At 42.9% G+C, this 21,915-nt stretch overlaps 1 long non-coding RNA gene across 3 annotated transcripts in view; it reads left to right on the top strand.

Moving 5' to 3' along the window:
• The window catches only part of LOC125638900 (uncharacterized), a 39,890-nt gene extending 20,015 nt beyond the window's left edge, over positions 1-19,875 (top strand). Inside the window, exons 3-5 of one of the 3 annotated variants that reach the window (XR_012668870.1) lie at positions 3,065-3,279; positions 17,626-17,871; positions 18,780-19,875. This is a non-coding gene — a long non-coding RNA (uncharacterized LOC125638900). The remainder of the gene's footprint in view (positions 1-3,064; positions 3,280-17,625; positions 17,872-18,779) is intronic. The other 2 variants (XR_012668872.1, XR_012668871.1) reach the window with 2 other exon arrangements.
• Positions 19,876-21,915: the final 2,040 nt, after the last annotated feature.

The raw sequence follows: 21,915 nt of genomic DNA, 5'->3' as shown, positions 1-21,915 counted from the left end.
CCAAGATCTGACCTCCATTCTACCCAGCCTTCATCTGGAACTTGAACCTGTAGGTGGTTTAAAGACTTTTGGATAATAAATAATAATAATAATAATAAAAAAAAGAGCAAAAAGGTTTTTTTGTGCAGCTTTAGTCTATGCTTTCCATTTCCAGTTTGCCCATTCCTAACAGACATAGTAAAATAGACCAGTATATGACAATGCAGTTCACTTCATTGTGTTGCTAAAGGGCTAGGTCCATCACACTTTTATTTTGCTTTGGGGTTTAATTTTATTCTCTTTGGCAGTGGCAGTTAGCGGTCTAATTAAAATTGGATTAAAAATCATTGTCTGTCACCGAATGATGCCGAAATGTGACCTTCTCCACAGTTAGGGACACACACCTGGATAGGTATAATTGTGTATAGAAAGGGTGCCATCTGCTGAAATGTCTTATGCTTCACAAGACTGCAAGGCAGTTCTTTGCTTCCTTTAACATCAAGAAAGGAGAGTGAGAACAGGGGGTTAATGTACATAATGCGATCAGGATGGAGGCAGCTAATTTTATAGTTCAATGAAAAGTTTACAAATAGCCATGGATAATTTTCCCAAAATGGTTCTTACAAGCAGAACAGTTCATGCAGTGGCTAAATGCACAAGCTTTTCACCTATGTATAGTGATTTGGGCAAAAATAAGAACAACTGGAATCTCAACCCAACCCTTATACAGAACTTGCTCCTATTTGAAGGTTTAGATACTTGATCCAAGGTGCGTTCTGACCAAAAAAGCCCTGTTAACATTCATGATTTCCTGGGCTAGATGCTGTCTTCAAATCTCATCTTTGTGGCATCACTAGGTTCACACCATGGTGTACTTGATATGCCACTGCAGCCAGCCTGGGCCCCATCGGCTGAGATCCTGCAACTGGAATATCAACAAAAGTAGGGATCCTTTCTGGGAAGAGAAAAAGGGCCAGGGGAGGAGATAAAGTGAGGAACAGAGAATGGGGACTTACTAGCAGTCCAGGCCAAGGAACTCAGCCAAAGGGCTGATATATTGTGCGGGAGGAATCAGACCACAGGAGTACGTTGGGTGTGAGAAGGAGTTGATAAAGGAAGTAGGTGGGAACTGGAGGAGTTTTAACTAGAGCTGGTTGGAACATCATTTTGTCATTACATGCGGTTTTGTGTGGAGATCTATCGATTTCTATGAAGTTTTCCTCTGGTAGGTTGTTTTGGAGGAAGAGGGGGTGTGAGCCGGAGGCTTTATAGCCCAGTTGCACTGGCCTGGGATATGGGAGACCCGGGTTTAAATCTCTGCTCTGCTTCATTCAGAGTCATCTGGAATGAAAAACACTGCTCTTAACCTGGGTCTTCCGTCACCCAGGCTGGTGCCCTAACACAAAGCTAGAAAAAGAGACATCACTACCTCTCTTCACAAATTGAAAAACTCTAGTTTTGATCCAAAACCAAAGATTATGACACAATTCTGCTTTCATGAAAACATTCAAAAGGTCTTGGCTTCATTTCAATGTGGAATGAAAAGAAAGGTCCAGAGCTGCCACAAAATGGAATTGTCATCTTCTAGACAGTTCCAACATTAACCCTTGTCAGACACATTAGGTACTGGCTGCTGCTAAAGACACTGGACTAACAGAACAATAGTCTGATCTGGTATGATAAATCTTACATGTTCTTTTTACTCCTTGAATTTATATATTCCCTCCCGCACCTCTCCCCAAAACATTGTTAACACTGAGTTAAGGTTTCTAGACTGCATGTCTCACCAAAACAAACATCACTGCAAACGTGTACAGCACGTCTTGGTCTTAGGAGAGCTACTTCTGCTGCCAGTCTCATACAACACCCCCTTAATGGAGTGAAACTAGGGGTGGCAGAACTTTCCCACAGATGGAGAAACAACTGCTTCCATTCAGCCCACACTCCCTACAGTATTGTATATCAGTAGTGCCCCCAGTGTAGTCTGTGAGCCACTGGTGGTCCGCTGAGACCAGGTGATCATCACATGGTTCTAATTCTCCTCCTTGTTATCACCTGCTAAATTACGTTATAAAATATATGCCAAAATAGGATCCTTTTTATTTTCCTCCTAGTGTTGGAGTGTTTAGGGTTTTCATCAAGCTTTGTTCTGCACCCAGAAGGGCTAGATTTTTTTTTTAAATAAAGCTGAGATTTTCAAGTAATAACCTTATTCCAGGAATTGAGGCTTTAAGAGAAAACACCAAATATCATGAGACTTGGGATGAAATTAGGAGAGTTGGCAACACTTGGATTTCAAAAATGTTTTCCATCCTGAACTGGGAAGAAAAGATTCAATCTTCAAATGTTCACTAACTGAAAATCTGAGAAAAAAATTGAGGCAGGTCAGCTGAAACATATTGTTTCAATTTTAACTTTTCAAAATTATTTATTAAAATGTAAATTAACTTAAATGTTAAACCAAAAAGTCATTTTGACCCAAAACCCAGAAACCTTTAGCTTAGAAAATGTTGAAACATTCAACAATTTTGAACCTTTAAAACACACACACACACACAGTTTTTTTAAAGAGGAAATTTGTCACAACTGACCCTTTCCTGCAGTTTTGGTTTGGATGAATTGGCATTCTCCAGTAAAAGAAACGTTACATGGAAAAAGTCTTGATTAGCCCTAATATATAAAGAGACATGCTGTACAAATGTAGATGTTACATGATTGCAAGTGGGAGGGAGGTATCCATGAGACATTCCATCCACTAAGATATAATCCACACTATGAAAGAGTGTGAGAATACCTTTTTTTTTTTTTTTTTTTTTGGTGTTACTGTTGCAGGAGAAACACAGAAACATGAACTCAGGTCTTGTCAGATTTTGATCATATGCAGCAACTACTCAATGACATATCATTAATTACTCTCACTATTAAAAAATTATGCCTTATTTCCATTCTGCATTTGTCTAGCCTCGACTTCCAGCTCCTTGAGTCTATCATATAAGGCATGTTTTCTAATCATGTAATCATTCTTGTGTCTTTTTGCTGAACTCTCTCCAATTTATTAACATCCTTCTTGAATTGTGGAAACCAGAACAAGACATGATATGCAGCAGCCGTCGCACAAGTGCCAAATTCAGAGGTAAAATAGCCTCTTTACTCCTACTCAAGATTCCCCTGTTTATCCAAGGATTGCATAAGCCTTTTGGCCACAGCATCACACTGGGAGCTCATGTTCAGCTGATTATCCACCACAATCCCCAAATCTTTTTCAGAGTCACTGCTTCCCAGGATAGAGTCCCACAATATGTAAGTATAGCCTACCTTCTTTGTTCCTATATGTGTACATTTACATTTAGCTGTATTAAAACACATAGTGTTTGCTTGTGCCCAATGTACCAAGCGATCCAGATCGCTCTGTATCAATGACCATTCCTCTTCGTTATTAGTTTTCTTCCGGGTTGTTAATAAATATGTTAAATAGCGTAGGGCCAAGACCAATCCCTATGAGACCCCCACTAGAAACATAACTGTTTGCTGATGATTCCCCATTTACAGGTCCATTTTGATAACTAACTGTTAGCCAGGTTCAAATCCATTTACTGTGTGCCATTTTAATTTTATATCATTACTGTTTTGTAATCAAAGCGTCCTGTGGTACAAAGTCAAGTGCCTTACAGAAGTCTATTACATCAACAACTCTTACCTTTATCAACCAAACTTGTGATCTCGTCAAAAAATCAAATTCATTACTATCAACTTGCCTTTTCTTCCGTTTGTTATATATATATATATATATTTTAAATTTTTTATAGCTGCCTTTACTTCCCCTCTAAACCAGGTCAGTTTTTTAACCAATGTGGCCTTCTTCCTTTATTCTTGCTTTTTGGTCATCTAGTAAAGCGTTCTTAAGCAATTCCCAATTAAACAATTCCCAATTAAATTAAGTGTTCTTAAACAATTCCCAATTATCATTCATTTTTTTCTGAATAATTTCTTCCTCCCAGATGATTTGGATAATTATTTTCACAATTTTGTGAAATTGGCCCTTTTAAAGTACCAAGAATATATATTACTGGTCTGGACTTTATTTTGCTTGCACTTTTTAATCAAATGATGATCATATGTACCTAAGTTACTAGTTCAGGCCCTGTGTGCCATATACAGCGAGAGATGCATAGGGCTTTTTTCCCCCCTTGCCTGGGGTGGGGTGCAGGGAGGGGTAGATTTGCTATGCAAACAATGAAGCAGTTAAAGTTGAAAATGAATGGGCCACCCAGCTCTCCCTTTAAAACCTACTCCAGTAGAAAAGTCGTCAGGGGCAGCCAAATCTCAGCATTTCTAGGAAATATAAAAAAACAACAACAACCAACGAACCAAAACAACCCCCCCCCCCCTATTTTCACAAGAATCTGTCCTTGATTCAAACAGAAACATGGCAGTTGGGAGAGAACTGATTGTTCAACAGAAGGTTCAGAAGAACAAATAAAAAAGCATATTTGTTCAGCGTGTGATGGAGAAATTTATGAAGCTCAAGGAGACAACTGTAAATTGTATCTATTAAAGTTCAGACATTTGCCACTAGGGTGAGGAATCAAAGGGGAGGCGGTGGGACAGGGAAGAGTGGAGTGATATCCAGGATTGAGTGTAAGACGTTTCTTACAAAATTATTCCATGGATTTGTCACATATTGTATAAAACGTGCTGATTTCCCACTCATGCAGTTCTCTAATGAAGATGTTCTTCACAAGAAAAGGGGCAGAAGTCTGCTAATGAGACCAACACATTTGCCCATCAGACTCTTCCAGAAGTGCAAGGGGTATCATTAACACGTACCAAAAATGTGAAGTAATGGGAAACTGCTAAGATCTTTTGACAAAACACTGCAATGACGGTGTAGAAAACATTCCAATTCAGCAAATCCAGTTTTTCTGCATGCAGGAAGTCAGCAAAATGTCGAGGATCATCTTGCTCCTCTTATTCCAGGCAAAGCTCAGCTAGGTAGCAGTAGAACCATTTTTATTGGCTGGTTTGGGGAGTGCCCACTATTAAGAACCATGTCTAATCTCTCCCCTGTTCATCTGACCCGAATTTAAACCAGCCAGAGCTGAGATTAATTACCCTTCGTGGTAGCAGATCAACAGCCGCTACACAGAATCAATTTGGGCAATAGGGGGGGTTGATCAAAAGAAAATGCCCCCCAGGTAGCGTTTGAGTCTGCTGCTGTGTTATTGTAAGAGGCTGGGTGCCAAATTGTTGTCCAGGGATGGTAGGGAGGGTCCTGTGATAGTCATTTTCATTCAGCAAGCCTGGCAAGAATAAACTGAACATATCCAGACTTGCACAGAGGAATGATCAGGGTTTCCGGCATCCACTCACCCCGGCATTTCTTGCCAAAAATAGAGGGAGACATGTTGAAAACCAAATCCCAGTCCGCAGCAAAGCTCTGTGCCACTCAGTCTGTGCCACTCAGCCTCCCCCTTCCCACTGCCCTACCCTACCCTGAACACACTCCACATGCCCACCTGTTGGCCTTTTGTATCTACCATATGAGGCCTTAGCATCTGCTCCAGTGCAACCACAAGTTGTGGAGATGGAGGCAGGAATTACTGTTAGAAATTCTATGGCTCATCTTTCGCCAAAGATCATATTCTATTACCATAATGGTCCCTTCTTGTCATCAAATGTCTGAGTCTCGGAGCCTAAAATATGGCCTGCAGCCTCTCAGGTTTTCTTTCTCAAGTCCTGGCACTTCTTAAATACTAAGAGTCAGGTTCTCTGCTGGTGTAAATCAGCATGGCTTCACTCAAGTCAATTGTGCAATGCCCGATGTACACCAGCTGAGGATCTGGTGCTAAGGCTCTCGGATATGAAGGTGGTAGGTACCTTTTAAATAATAACTGGGTAGGTAGACTTGTTATGCTTATATCAAGCCCACGAGATTCTTTTTACAGGGGAGATGGCAACACACTACATTTATTGAAGATATAATAATTAGCATATGCTTTTTAGTTTATATATATATATACACACACACACACACACTATGCACACTGTTTTGCCAGTTCATGTTAGATCTATCTCTGTTCCTTCTGGGGGAACAGCTTCCATTAGCTGTATTGCCCTAATGAGGATGGGCTTAAGAGAAACATTTTGTACAAATTTAACATGTGCAAAGGGAATTTAGCATTTCAGTTGTTTAGTGGAAACCACAATGAAAAGCAAGAAATGCCAAGTCAGTCCCCAAAATATCAGTGAAGGTCTTTGTGGTTGCCCAAATGGCCACTGATGCTTTGGTGTACTATTCACAATGGAAACAGACCTTGTGTCCCCAAAAGGAAGCATGGTAGTATGAGGCAGAGATGCTGAAATAATAGGAAAATGTATTCAGGGAGGACAGGAAAGATGGTCTAGAGGACAAGCTGCTGGACTGGACCATGAGACCCAAATTCAGTTCCAGGCTTAGCCACAGTCTCCCTCCATTATCTTGGGCAAGTCATTCAATCTATCCTTTGCTGCAGTTCCCCACTTGCAAAATAGGGATAATGCCTCCCTACCTCACAGGGATGTTGGGAGGATACAATCCATTAATGATTGTGAGGAACGGAGCTACTATGATGATGAGGGGCAGATGGGTAAATGATTCTGCAAATGATTTCATTCAGCCATATTTTTGCCACTTGCTATTCATTTTTCCTTCAGTGTTTAGAAGTTCAGTCTCTGTTCACACGAATATTTGTGGAGATGCTGTTCATTATACAACTATCTGTATTCACATCTGGATAACATTCATACATGAGGAAGCTATTCACTATCCATTATTTGTTCTTTGTTACTTGCCACTTATTAAAAAGTTCCTTTTTAAGAAGTTCCAGTCATCCAATCAGGAAATGGAAACAATATCATGTGACTTATGCACCTAATCACATTGAACTGTTAATTCTAGTGCTCAGTTTGTCAGTAAACCACAAGCTGCAATTTGTTTGGATGACTAACTCAACAAACAACTTTGAACAATGAATACATTTGGGAAGTTCCTCACACTTTGTGCCCAGGAAAAGGGAAACATTGGTCAAATAATTTATTCATTATGAATATTTCACCAAGCTTTAACAGGAAGCTTTGTTGGGTAACAAGAGAGCACGAATTCCCTGACTAGCCAAATCTCACTCACTATTTAATGAAAAACAAAAGCTAGCATTTGAGGTATGGTGCATAAGGAAAAGGAGGATTTTTCACATCCATAACTGCTGGTTTAAGGGGGCAGAACAATGATCAAATATTATTTTTAATACGGTAGCACCTAGAGGTCCCATCTAAGATCAGGATTCAATTGTCAGGCACAGTCACTGCCCCAAAGAGCTTACAGTAGAAACAAATAAGACAGAAGGAGTGGTATCCTCCTTTTACAGATGGGAAACTTATGCACAGAGAGATTAAGTGACTGCCCCAAGGTAACACAAGAAGTGTGTGGCCGAGCTGGGAACTGACCCCCAGGTCTCCCAAGTCGCAATCCAGGCCTTAACAAGAAGTTTATTCTCCTGAGAGGCACGGAGATGTGAGTGTCCTTTCAGCCCTGATGCCCCATTTGGCCACTTACTGAAAAGGCTTATGAAGGCTATCGCCGGGTATACAAACTAATGCAATCCCTGCATTATTTAATCAGAATCACTAGTATAGCTATTTATTGATTACTTTTTGCGGAGGAGGTTGAGCGGTGAATAGATTGCTGGGTGAAGGACTACAAGATAAACTTATTTATTCACACGCTAGATAAAAGCATGAGAGAGGCAGACATAATGTGGGTCTCCTTTCCACACCCACCAGAAAGAACTTTTCAACCGTGCCCTAGAGGGATTACCTTCTCTCCAACTAATGATAGGGGAGATCAGTTTCCATGGTCCTTTATTCTTGGGCTTCTGCACAGTCTGCTTCACAATGGATCCCAAACCGTGATCTGAAGAAACCACCTTCCACTAAAATGAAAGGGGAGTTAAATTAAATTAATCCATATGCCACCAGCATGAACATGCACCAACTCCACCCTAGTTACAGTTGACCTTTGCTTTCAGTTTAAAGGTGGACAGCTCTATGCTTCTTTGGGTTGTCTTGAATTTTGGATTGTCTTTGGATTGTCTTGAATTTTGCTGATGCCTCATGTGGGTAGTGTTAGTAATCCAAATTTGGGGTTGCTTAGGAAGGGGTTCCTCAGATACAGCCCCTCTCATGCACCCACAAAACAAGAATCCAGCATTTTACAAAATAGATTCAAAATGATGGATTTTGGACAAGGGTACAAGTCATATCTTTCCTGAAGATTCTTTAGCGAACCACAAGGTATTCAGCTCAATACAGCAGTAACTGGATAAAATTCTATGGCCTGTGTCACACAGGAGGTCAGACTAGATGACCTATTGGTCCCTTCTGGCTATTAATCTATAATAAGAACATATGAGGAAGCAGTAATAGAATGTGTTATTGCTTGTTACATTCCTCAGATTTGAATTGCAGCATTTATCTGCATGTACTCCAGCTGGGTTCACTGTTAGATGTCACTGTACTGACTGGTGGAGGGATTGGTTGGACCAACTTGGCAGAGCTATCACTGTGAGGTAATGAGAGGTTCACATATACCCTGAGGCATTGATTATGCCTCATTTCAGCACTGTGTTTTGTAGGTCGTATCCACAGAAGTGCTCAAGGGTTGTTGGTTTTTTTGCCATCTGGTGGCCCATAGGACACTGGTCTCCAGGGTTTAGGGAGGAGTAAGTGAAGGAAATGTCTCAGCAGGACTCCTCAGGGCACGGGTGAAGGTGAAAGGATGATGACATTTAGTACGCCTGCAGTGGTTTTTATAGAGTTGGCTCAGTGTTTGAGTGCAGGACAAGTGTAGGTAGTTCCTGTTTGCTACACTTCACCTAAACCCACTTTTTGTCCTACAGTTCTCATGTGCTCTTGTCCCAGAGAGTTCTGTAGCGTATGTGAAGAAAGAGTGCTACTAAGTGTGTTGTTGGCATACTGGGGCCGTGATCAAAGAGGGCATAGGTAAGGTGGCATTACGGGGGTGGCACGTTCCTGGTTTTCAGAGGTTTAAATGTGTGTTACCTTAACTCTTCATTTCCTGGTCTTCAGACCATTATGTTTTGCCATTCTTCGCATTCTGGAAGGGCATGAAGTACCGCAGCACAAAACTTAATGGTTCCTGGTTCTTTAATTTAATAGTCACTAACCAATTTGTGCATCAAAAGCCAATGGTTTGCACACTCCAGTGAAAAGCTAGAGGCAGTGTGATCCTTGGGTAGGGTACTGAATTGGAAACATGATTCTATTTGTGTGACAAGGGCTCTATTTGCAGCACTGCCATTGGCATGCTGGATAATCTTAGCCAAGTCACTTCACCTCTCTGTGTGCCTCTATTTCCCCCCCCCCAACCCCCCCCCGACACTCTCTCTCTCAGTCTTGTCTACTGCACTTGTAAGTTCTTCAGGGTAGGCGCTGTCTCTCCCTATGTGCTTGTCCTGCACTTACCACAAGGGAACTCCTATCTTAGTTGGGGTGGCCTTCAAGATGCTACTATAACACAAATCGTTAGCAACACCAATAACTGAAGAGTTAAGGCTAAACTCTGGAGGATCTGCAGTCTTCTTCTTTTTCCTCCACACCTTAAAAAGACTGTCTATTTTAGAAACTTCATAGGTGTCTCCCACATGACGAGAGGAGTGGATTTCTCAAACAAAGGGTTAAAATAGCCAACTCCATTAGATAAAGAAGAGAAAGATCTAACAGGGATGCAGCTCATATGCCAGTCTAGGTACCAGCTAATCAGTACTATTCAAAGGTGAAGGCCAGACAGAGGAGCCAGGAATTGTTGCACAAGTTAAGTAAAGTTTAGTGAACGGCAAACCTGATAAAGCAATGGTTTGACTCTATTTTCTGTGAAAAACTCCACTCTTCCTTTAACCTGGCTCTGGAACAGGGGCCACGTGGACTGATCCTCCCAGTGAATCAATCTCAATCTGTCAATATATATCTCCCTCTCCCTCTCTCCCTCTCACACACACACACACACAGGTTTCAGTGGAAGTCCTCAGACTTTCCCACGGACAACACCCCCTTAATACCCTTTTAGTTCATACACTATCTGTTGCATGTAATTGCCTGTTCAGGGAGCTCTGGATCCAAACTCTTCTGGTAAAAGGGCTTGTGAGCAGTTTACTTTCTCTGCAATGACTTCATTGCAAAGGATTTTTCTTCTGTGTCAAGTTTGCCACGTGCTGGCTTTCCCTCCTCTTGTTCACCGGAGCGTCCCAGTTTCTGGAAATAATTTGTGGTTTGGAAATCGCCTCCGAGGCTTCAAAGATCTTAAAATTTACCATACCAGATTGGATTGTTGGGTCCATCTAAGCTGGTGTCCTGCTTCCAGACATGACCAATACCCAATGCTTCAGAAGAAGACACAACTCCTTCATAACAACAACAACCCTTCACTCTTACATAGTGGACCTAGCCTGACTAATTTAAGGAATTGGCACCCCCTTCACGCACTACCATGCTAGATTGCACTAGACTTTTGGGGAAGGTACCTCAAGAAAGCACACAAAACATCAGTGGGGGAACCTCACAAAGATGAATAGATTGAAGGGAGACACAGATTATCAAGGAGGACTTCCCAAAACACAGCACAGCATTGCATAGTGCCTTCCAGGCCTGTTTTGGCTCATTGTCCCCCATCAAAGGAGTTGGCAAGCAAATCTTTATTGTAAAAGACAGAAGAGACGCTGTGGGGGAGGTATTGAAATCTGGGGATAATTCACAAAATTCCAGCCCGTATTATAGAAGAAGCCTAAAGTTATATATCTCACTGGTTCTTATTTCTTTGGTTGATGGATTTAAATGGACAAAAGCAACCCATTAATGGCAACATCCCATATTCAACCACCATCCTCCCCCACTCCTCTTACATTAATGGAAAGCATGTGCAATCTAAGGCTGGCATTTTATGACCCCATTACTCATGCTGAGGTAGTGCCTCACTCCACAAAGTCCTGTTTCCTTCCGTTGGACTACTATTTGCCGAGGAAGGTGCTGCTCGGTGGGAGTAAGGCTGTCAGGATCAGATCCTAGGGAAAATGACTACCCTGGAAAGAGGACTGCTGCTGGTCAGCCCTGGCACTTCTCTGCAGCAGTCATGCATGGCATTATCATATGGATGTCTACAAGGGTCACCTAGAATGGACTCTGAGAATAGCCCTGGGATGACAAGGACCTGAACTGGATTTCTCTGTCCTGGTGACATAGATTTGGCACCACCCTGAGAGAATATTGTCTGCAGATTGTCTGGACTCCATGAACATGAACTGAGTTTGTGTTCCAGCCTGGATTGGATTCAGGGTACAATTCTTGGCAGCAGAGAGACCAGCATGGGACTTCTCTGCCAAAGTGGATATGTGACGTGCATGGTGTTATATTGCCACCTAGAGGTGAGAGTGCATAGGCTACAGCTGAGTAAAGATGGCTGACAAACAAGTCATGTCCGTGGCTGTGCTGTGGTTATTACATGCTGTAAAAAGTGGGATTAAGGATTTTGGATGCTCATCACTCACCTAAAAAGCTACGCCCTGTTGTGAGTGCTCACAAGTTGCCATTGGTTTTCTTCCTGGAGGTGAGATGGGGCAGCTCTGTGGCAGGATGGTAAAGGCTGAAGGTTCAGAAATATGGAGATTTTATGTCAATGACTTAAGATCTGGGTTTGCATATTTGATGTTAGCGTCTAACATCTTGCTAGCCTATGTGGATTTCTGGTCCCACCCCCCCACTTAGGGGACAGGCCTCTGCCCTCAGAGTTCTCACTAGTTGATCCCTGCATGGGACCCTCGTCTCCATAGAAACCAAAAGAGGATGGTTAAGCTTTAGTCATCCCAGATCTTCTCCACAGGAATCTGACAGAGCAATAAATGATAGAATATGCATTTTGTTTTGTTCAGTGTGGAAGAAGTCTCTTGCTGTGATGGGCTTTATGTTAGCTGGTGTCCCAGGATACAGACACGTGGTGATACAAGAAGCCTGCTATTGCATGATGGAGTGCTGTGGTGACAGACTGGAAGACAGTTGCTACAAGTGCAACGGCTCACTGTCGCAGTGAAGTCATGCACTGATTTCCATCTGCTCAGATATGCATTCAAGGCCGCCTTGACACTCCCTTTTAAAAATCTGTGGCCTGAGTTTTTGGAATGCAAAGTATATGGTGTGGTATAAATAATAAACACTGCTGAGAGGCTCATGACATTCCATAGTCAATTACAAAAATCACAGAACCCTGTCCCCGGACTCTTACAATCTAAATTAGACACAACACACCAAGAGAGGACAATCAAAACAGGGCAGGGAGGTGGCTATCAAAGGACAAGGCATATAAACCGCGAGACATGCTGTTGTTATTCAGATAACTTGTTACTGATTACATATACATCATAGATTGGAGGTCAGTGTGGAATGAAGGCTGGGAGGCACTAAAAGACTGATAGCACTGGGTAGAGCATGGTATAGTGCAGATGGGTTCTGTGAAAGCTTCCTCCATACATCTCCCCAGTAGCAACCTGCAACACCCGCTGCCAATCAAAGGCTCCATTCTCCTAAGAAAGACCCACTCAGAGGGGAGACTCCATTTCTGGGAAGTCTTCCATCTGCAGGGCAGGGTTCACCCTGCTGTCCACCCCTGGGGAAAAAGTCATACTTAATAGTCAGCCTACCCAACGTCCTGCATGAGCCATGCTTCAGGGGGTTTCCCCTTCCATCTCTGCCCCTAACTAAGGGTTTCACACCATGCAGTGGAGGTACTTTATAAGTAAGAAAGCTCCTTCCATGGATTTAGGGGTAGAGGGAAGATTATACTTACAAATATTTGAAGGGATTTTCAAAGCCACACAGGAGTTAGGCTCTTTGAGTTTCAATGGGATTTGGGTGCCTAACTCTCTTAGTCTCCTTTAAAAATTCCAGCTATAAACATCAATTACCATGTATAAGTTCTGGAACTAGGGGTGCTGCTGCACCCTCTGGCTTGAAGTGGTTTCCATCATATACAGGGTTCACATTTGGTTCAATGGTTCTCAGCACCCCCACTACAGAAATTGTCCTCCCATAGAAGCCAATAAGAGTTTTGCCATGGATAGCAGTGGGAACAAACTGAGGCTCTAAGGATTTGATCCCGAGAGATGGTGAACAGCCACAATTCCCGCTGAATTCAACTCCTCCCAGGAACGGGCCTTTAAGGAGGAGCGGAGTTACCTGGGATGGTCAAAAAGAGTATAAAGTGGGTGTTGGAATCCCCATTATGACAAAAAGAAAAGGAGTACTTGTGGCACCTTAGAGACTAACCAATTTATTTGAGCATAAGCTTTCGTGAGCTTTGCGAATACAGACTAACACGGCTGTTACTCTGAAACCCATTATGACAGTTATTACCTGAGGCAGTACCATTTGCTGCAGAATCCATCCCACTCTGCAGAATTCAGCTCTAGAACCTACGCTTTCATTTTTTAAAACTGCTCCCATATTATTTTCCAAAGTCTGCTAAAGGTGTTAGACTTTCTGTTTAGGGGGATAGAATTCTACCCTCTGGGCAGATATCCCACCCACCCCCTTCTCCTCAAGCACATAGGAACTCTGAACCTATAGCCAATAGGGGCAACAGCTCTGAAAGGTCTGAGCTCACCTCCCCCACCCTTCAGCACCATGGGATAGTAAGTCTAACACCGAAAGCTGACAGTTTGAATGTCAGCATTGGTAAGGCTGATCACTTTAGCAGAAATTGCCAGCTACTGTGATTTTCCCAGATTCCAAACGGTCTCCAATGCTTCCCCAGGTCCTAAAAGCCTATATTGTGCCTACCCAGATGGCTAAAGCTCCAGTTTCCTGCCTGACAACTTCTACGATGCAGTTCTGCATTCCCAAGACATAAATCTGCAGCATACTGAAAACGGATCATGTGGAGACAGCATAAAATGAACTGAATCTCAACATGACACAGAGGACACTCTACTGAGTACATTATTCATTCCCATCTTTAATTCATTACATTTCTCCAATTTTTTTTCCAATTTACATGGAGCTGCAACACATTTTCCAGCCTGCTGTACTGGAAAGCTGCAGAGCGCATGGACCTTGCTATTGAATGTAAGACCTTCTTGTCATGTTGTACCTTGGGCCTTTGTCCTCAGAAAACAAGATAGCAATAGGTAGTAACCAGTTGTTATCTACCTGGGAGCTAAGTGTTTGTAGAAGCAGGTACTGGGAAGTAAAAGCAGGGATTCTGGCAGCAGGGGGAAGGGCAGGATTCTTGCCTGGAATAAGAACCACCTTTACTGAACCTCCAGTCTGCATTCCCCAGATGGTCTGCCCTACCAGTTCTTGGCCTGGAAGGGGAGACCCAGTTGTGGCTCTCACAGCGGGTGAAGGAGAGATGGTAGGTTGATTAGGAAGGTAAGATGAGGCCCCTGCTGCTGTGGGGAGGGAAAGAGAGTACATTTGTTCTGGATTGAGCTGTGACTTTCATTCCAGATCCTCCAAGGGTTAAAGCTAGTTTGAAGCACACAATGTAGGGAAAGACTGTTACATGGGTTGCAGGGAAGGCTAAATTGGCCTAATACAGTATTTTTTCCCATCCTTGATTTCCATGATTCCATAATAAACATACTCTGAATCAGCAAATGATATTTCCCATTCACATTCGCTATTTCTTCTCTGAATTCACCGCTCGCCTCTGGAATGATCTGCAGATTTACCTTCCTCCTTGGAGAGAGACAGCTGGATGACTTCACTCCGTGCCTGGAAGCTGGCAATGAAGTCATCACCCCTTTTTGAGCACAGTACAGTTTCTATCACCCTCCGCTCAGGATCCACTGAAGCTCTGGAAATTCTTTTATATCCTTACATGAAATAACAACACAGTCCCTTGGTGACATTTTGTTCCCATTAGCACATGCAAAAGAGAAAAACAAAATACTTAATCCTGGCCAGATGAAAGAAAAATCTAACTGGGCTCCTGCACTGTCTCGCATGGACCAGAAGTCATCTTCTGTTGTCAGCTGCTTGACAGATGGCTATAAATGTAAACTGGAGTTATATTAGCTAGTCTTCTGCTTAAGAGTCGGATTCTGCTCTTATTTTAGTCAATGGCAAAACTTCCATTACAACTGGGCTGTGCTCAGGAGAATCATGTCTTAACTTTTTCACAAATCACATTGCTAAGTGTAGATTGTGTTTAGATGTGGGTAGAGAAGTGGTATTTGGATCTGGAATTGAATTAGGCAGGGGTTTCAGGCTGGATTCACTGCTATTGAAATCTCAGACAGTTTTGACCCTCAAATGGTGGTAACTTTGTAAGAACAACTAATCTTGCGAGATTTCTGCCCTATTAAAAATGGTAGCAGTCTCATGAAATCAGCTGTTTTCTTTTATGAAATTTCTGCCATTTTTGCCAAGTCACTTTGCTGATTATTTATTTTTTCTGTTTCTAAGATGGCTTCCTGTTTTGTTTGATCCTTTGTTATTGTCCAATTACTGTATTTCCTGTGCCCACTCTACTGATTTCTAACTTAATCTTCCTGGTATTCATAGACATTTCTGTGGCAGGAACACTTGATTTTGCTTTACAGCTTATCGTTGGCAGGAATTTGACTTTGTATCAAACTGCAGCTTCTGTCATGCAAACTGATGTAGCTCTGTTATCTTCAGTGGAGATACATTGACTTCCATCAGCTGAGGAGCTGGAATAACATTGGCTGGAAGGATTTCTAATACAGTACGGGGCCTAAAGGGAAGTGTAAAAGTGGTTCAAGGAAGAATGATGAATTATTGATTATTAATAGTAATTAATGAAAGTATACAATACTATAAATGCACACCGCACTTCTAAGACACATTGTCCCACCCCAAAAGCACTTAGCGTCTGACACAGAGAAGGCAAAACATGGGATCCCAATTCATTTAAGGAATAGTGAGTATCGATTAATGGGGAAGAGAGATTCACATAGTAAAAACTTTAGGAAGAAACAGGTTTTAGGGAGGGATTTGAAGAAGGGGACTTGGTGCGTAGAATCAGGGAATCTCTTCCAAGCACACAGGTCTGAAAGCTGGGAGTGGGAGGTCACTTCTGGCAGGAGGCTAAAGAGGTACAATCAGGAAGATATTTGAAGTGTATTACAGCAACTTTATTGACCCTTCTCAGCCATGCGACATATTTTTACATGCCAGCTGGAAGCGGCAGCCAGTACATCCCTTGGCCCGCTCCGCTTCCAGCGGCTCCCATTGGCCTGGAGCAGCGAACCGCGGCCACTGGGAGCCGCGATCGGCTGAACCTGTGGACGTGGCAGGTAAACAAATAGGCCAGGCCCACCAGGGGCTTTCCCTGCACAAGCGGCGGAACAAGTCTGGGAACCACTGGATTAGATGTTACTTGCAGCCCCTTCAAAACCTATGATTCTATAATTCTATGATTCCAAGGCCAGAAGGAACCATTGGGATCATCTAGTCTGACTTCCTGTATAACAGAGGCCCCAGAACTTCCCCAAAATAATTCCTAGACCATCTCTTTTAGAAAAACATCCAATCTTGATTTGAAATTTTCAAGTCATGGGGCATCCACCCCAACCCTGGGCAAATTGTTTCAATGATTCATTACTCTCTCTGTTACAAATATACACCTTATTCCCAGTTTGAATTTGTCTAGCTTCAGCTTCTAGCAATTGGATCGTGTTATACCTTTCTCTGCCAGACTGAAGAGCCCGTTATTAAATATTTGTTCCCAATGTAGATACTTATAGATGGGAACCAAGTCACCTCTAGACCTTCTTTTTGCTAAGCCAAATAGATTGAGCTCTTTGAGTCCATCATTGTAAGGCAGTGGTTTTCAAACTTTTTTGTGGGGATGCCCACAACCCAGTGGAGCTGGGGATGAGGGGTTTGCGGTGTGGGAGGGGGCTCTGGGCTGAGGTAGGGGGTTGGGTTGCAGGAGGGGGTCAAGACTCTGAGCTGGGGTGCAGGCTCTGGGGTGGGCCAGGGATGAGGGGTTTGGGGTGCAGGAGGGGGCTCTGGGTTTTGGGGGGGGCTCAGGGCTGGGGCAGGGGATTGGGGTGGGGGCTTATCTCGGGCGGCTCCCAGTCAGCAGTGGTGTTAAGGCAGGCTTCCTGCCTATCCTGGCACTGTGGACCGCGCTGCACCCTGGAAGCGGCCAGCAGCAGGCCCGGCTCCTAGGCGGAGGCACGAAAGTGGCTCTCGCCCACAGGCGCTGCCCCTCCAACTCCCATTGGCTGGGAACTGGCCAATGGGAGTGCGGAGCTGGTCCTTGGGGCAGGGGCAGTACGTGGAGCCCTGTGGCCCCCGCACCTAGGAGCCAGACCTGCTGCTGGCTACTTCCGGGGCACAGCACAGTGTCAGAACAGGTAGGGACTAGCCTGCCTTAGCTGGGCAGCACCGCTGACAGGACTTTTAATGGCCCAGTCAGTGGTGATGACCAGAGCCGCCACGACTCAGTGCCTTACATTCCGTGACCCAGTACTGGGTCATGACCCACAGTTTGAAAACCATTGCTATAAGGCATGTTTTCTAATAATTTAATGATTCTCGTGTCTCTTCTTTGAACCCTCTCCAATTTTTCAGTATCCTTCTTGAATTGTGGACACAGGACTGGACATGGTATTCCAGCAGTGGTCACATAAGTGCCAAATATAGAGGTAAGATAACCTCTCTACTCTTACTCAAGGTTCCTCTGTTTATGCATCCCAGGATTGCATTCGCACTTTTGGTCACAGTGTCCCACTGGAAGCTTACGTTCAGCTGATTATCCACTGCGATCCCCACATCCTTTTCAGAGTCACGGCTTCCCAGGATACATTCCCCCTTCCTGTAAGTGTGGCCTACATTCTTTGTTTCTAGATACGTACATTTACATTTAGTTGTATTATAACACATTATTTGCTTGGACCCAGTGTACCAAACAATCCAGATCTCCCTGAATCAGTGAAATGTCCTCTTCACTATTTACCATTCCCTAAATTTTTGTGTCATCTGCAAACTATCAGTAATAATTTTATGTTTTCTTCCAGGTCATTGATAAAAATGTTTAAACAGTGTAGGGTCAAGAACCGATGCCTACGGTACTCCACTGGAGACACACCCACTCGATGATGATTCCCCATTTAATATTACATTTTGAGACCTATCCATTCGCCAATTTTTAATCCATTTCATGTGTGCCATGCTAATTTTACATCGTTCTAGCTTTTTAATCAAAATATTGTGCAATACCAAGTCAAACACTTTACAGATTATTGCCTTTATCAATCAAATTTGTAATCTCATTAAAAAAATCAAGTTAGTTTGACAGAATCTATTTTCCATAATCCCACATTGATTTGCATTAATTATATTACCCTCCTTTACGTCTTCATTAATCAAGTGCCGTATCAGCAGCCGCATTAACTTGCCCAGGATCAATATCAAGCCTATAATTATCCAGATCCTCCAGTTTTCCCTTTTTAAAAATTGGCACAATATTAGCTGTCTTTGAGTCTTCTGGAGCTTCCCCAGTGCTCCAACACTTATTGAAAATCAATATTAATGGTCCAGTGAGCTTCCCAGCCAGCTCTTTTAAAACTTTTGGATGTAAGTTGTCTGGACCTCTAGTTTTAAATTTTTTTAACTTTAGTCTGAAGAAGAGCTCTGTGTAAACTCAAAAGCATGTCTCTCTCACCAACATAAATTGGTCTAATAAAAATATTACCTCACCCATCTTGTCTTTCTAATATCCCCAGATTGACATGGATACAACGCTGCTTATAACTTCAGTAACTTCTGTTTAACATCCTCCAGAGATACTAGTGGAAAGATTATCATCATCACCATATGATGAGACTATATCATCTGTTTTTCCCCAAATACAGAAGAGAAATTTTATTGAACATTTCTGCCTTTTCTGCATTATTATCAATAATGTTACCTTTTCCATCTAGTAAGGCACCAAGACCATTGTCAGGATACTTTTTGTTCTTAACGTATTTTAAAAACTCCTTATTGTCCTTAACTCTGCTGGAATAGATGTCTCTCTATGTCTCTTTGCTTCCCTTATCAATTTTATGCAGTTCCTAGCTCTGATTTATATTCATTTCTATCAACTTCCCCTTTCTTCCATTTGTTTATATATAACAAATGGAAGAAATTATGTTACTGTGCCTTCACTTCCCCTCTAAACCAGGTCGGTGTTTTTTTAACTAATATGTCCTTCGTCTTCGATTGTGGCATTTTGGGTATTTACTAAGGTGGTCTGAAATGATTCCCACTTATAATTCCCAAATATGCATGTCCTTTATATAGAACTCTGATAATAGGAGAAAAACAGAAGATGAAGGGAAGACCTTACACCCCCTTGGCCCCAGCAACTGCAAGTTTCCACTCTCGGGCTCCTTCTGTTCCCCTTCTCAGCAGTTTTGTTTTGCCCACACCACAAATTTCCCCTTCCCATTTCCTGAATGGGAAAGCTAGAACTTTTTAAAATTAAAACAAAGACTCTCCTTTTGTCTGTCTCTGTGGTTCGATCGGCTGAAGAGGGGACAGGGCAACGGCTATGCTGTAAGAAGCTTGGGGCCAGGTTTGAAAAATCCTCGGTATCATAGCTAGAAACTACTCATTTGAAACCCCATATATGTAAGTAGATCAGGAAATGTCTAGGAAGATGCGATTAGGTTTCTCTCTTTTTATTTCTTTATGGCTTGTGGATTCCTCTGTGCTAAACCCAGGTGTTTTTGTTTTGCTTGTAACCTTTAAGCTGGACCTAAAGAAAGCTATTCTTAATGCTTAATCCTTGTAGATTTTTTTTTAAAATCTAGCAAATGCCTAAGTCCCCAGATGTATTTTCTCTCTCTTTTTTTTTTAAATAAAATTTACCTTTTTAAGAACAGAATTGGATTTTTGTGTCTTAAAAGGTTTGTGCACATGTTGTTTAATTAGCTGGTGGCAACAGCTGATTTATTATTTTTCTTTCTCAGCTCTTCCCCAGTGGGGGAGAGGGGTGAAAGGGCTTGAGGGTACCCCACAGGAAGGAATTCCCAAGTGCGCCTTCCTGGGCTCTCAAAGGGATTCTGCTCGTGGTTGGTGGCAGCATCTACCCATCCAAGGTCAGAGAAAAGCTGTAACCTTGGGGGTTTAGTACAAGCCTGGAGTGGCCAGTATTAATTTTTAGAATCCTTGCGGGCCCCCACTTTCTGCACTCAAAATGCCAGAGTGGGGAATCAGCCTTGACATTGTCCTTCACCCTCTCTCATCTCTGCATCTTCTTCCCCATGTGCCCTTCCACCTGGAACCTCTTCCATCACCAGTTTTGCCACATCTCCCCCCTCCTTCAGATGTGCTTTTTCCAACAGGCCAGCTGGTCTCTATCCCTCCCTTGAGGGAATTGCTCAAAACAATTTTGTAAAATAAAATTAATCCATGCCAGGCATTATAGTACTTAACTGCTCATTCATGCCCTTTCCCTGGGTTTGTATATTGCTTGCCCAAATTGCAAGCTCTTTGGGGCAGGGACCCCATTATTGTGTGTGTGCAGATCCTAAGTCATGGTAAGTAACAGCAGAGTTTTAGACAGGGATGAGAACCTTGTAGATGAATTGCAGCTTGGATATGGTGAAAGAGAGGAAATCACTGAAGGAACTGAAGGATGAGGTGATGTGGTCAATGCAGGGAGAAAGGATGATGACTTTAGCAGTGGCATTTTAGATAGACCAGAGTGGGAGTATCAGACAGACGGGGAGGAAAAAGTTTATAAGGAAGAAACATAACCCAAGGGAGGACAAGCCTGTTGGGACAGGGAAGAAGGGCTGATTTTTGAGAGGTAGTGTCGTGTAGTGAATAGCCCAGCGACCTGGTTTCTATTCTCCGCTCTGCCACTGACTTGCTGTGTGACCTTGGGCAAACTTCTGTATGCCGCTCTTTCTCCTTGCACCCCTTTTTCTATTTATAATAAGCTGTTTTAGGGCAAGGATTGTCTCTTATTATGTGTTTGCACATCACCCTGTCACAGGCTTGCCTGAGTGATGGGAATGTCTCACAAAACAAGCTGCTCTGATTTTACAGCAGTAAATTGATATTTAAATCAAAATGGCCCCCTGAGCTTTAAAATTCTACAACATAAAACAACAGCCCTTCATTGACCTAATCAGCAGGTGCTGTCAGAGTTAGTCCCCTAAACAAGCCCGGGTTCTTGGGTTAAGATAAGGGAGATTCTTCCATCCCCCATCCCACTTTCACCTAGAACTGGCCCCTGGAAGAAGCAGCCAGCCCCTTTTATCTTGTCTGCTGGGCCCTGATTGGCTTCTGCCTATTCCTGGCCCTTCTAGCCACTGGAACCAATCTTCATTGGTTCTGCCTGCGGCTGATCCTGGATGGACTCTCTATGCAGTTCTTGGAGGACTGAACTCAGTGCTTCTCTTCTACAAAAGGACACCTTCTTTCAGTGGGGTGTGACAAGTGAATGGGACCTCCAGCAGGGGGCAGCAAATGCCTGGTAGACCCCATCCCAGGCCTGAAATGCAATTTAGGCCCCTAAGCTCTACTGTATTATGAATAATAATACTAATGATATAGCTGGGATGTGACGGAGAGAACGACAGAGAGAAGTCAAATATTACACTGACAATGTGTGTCTGGAAGATAGGGAGAATAGACAAGATGTCAGCTGCAGCAGAGAAGGGAGAAGACAGAAAGAAAGATTAAGGAGAAAGATGAGAAGCTCATTTAAAAGGAATGGATTACCCACTCAGAGGGAGGGAGAGTTGACTACAGAGGGATTGTAGAGAACCACAATAGGGACAAAGAAATGGAAACTCCACCACTAGAGGGAGATAACCCAAAGCATTCTGGGAAAAATACTGGAGCTATCAGTTCTCTGCATCCATG

The sequence above is a fragment of the Caretta caretta genome, chromosome 6 (assembly GCF_965140235.1).
Source record: "Caretta caretta isolate rCarCar2 chromosome 6, rCarCar1.hap1, whole genome shotgun sequence".
Classification (NCBI taxonomy): domain Eukaryota; kingdom Metazoa; phylum Chordata; order Testudines; family Cheloniidae; genus Caretta; species Caretta caretta.
The sequence above is the reverse complement of the archived record's forward strand: the minus strand, read 5'-3'. Positions and strand labels throughout refer to the sequence as shown.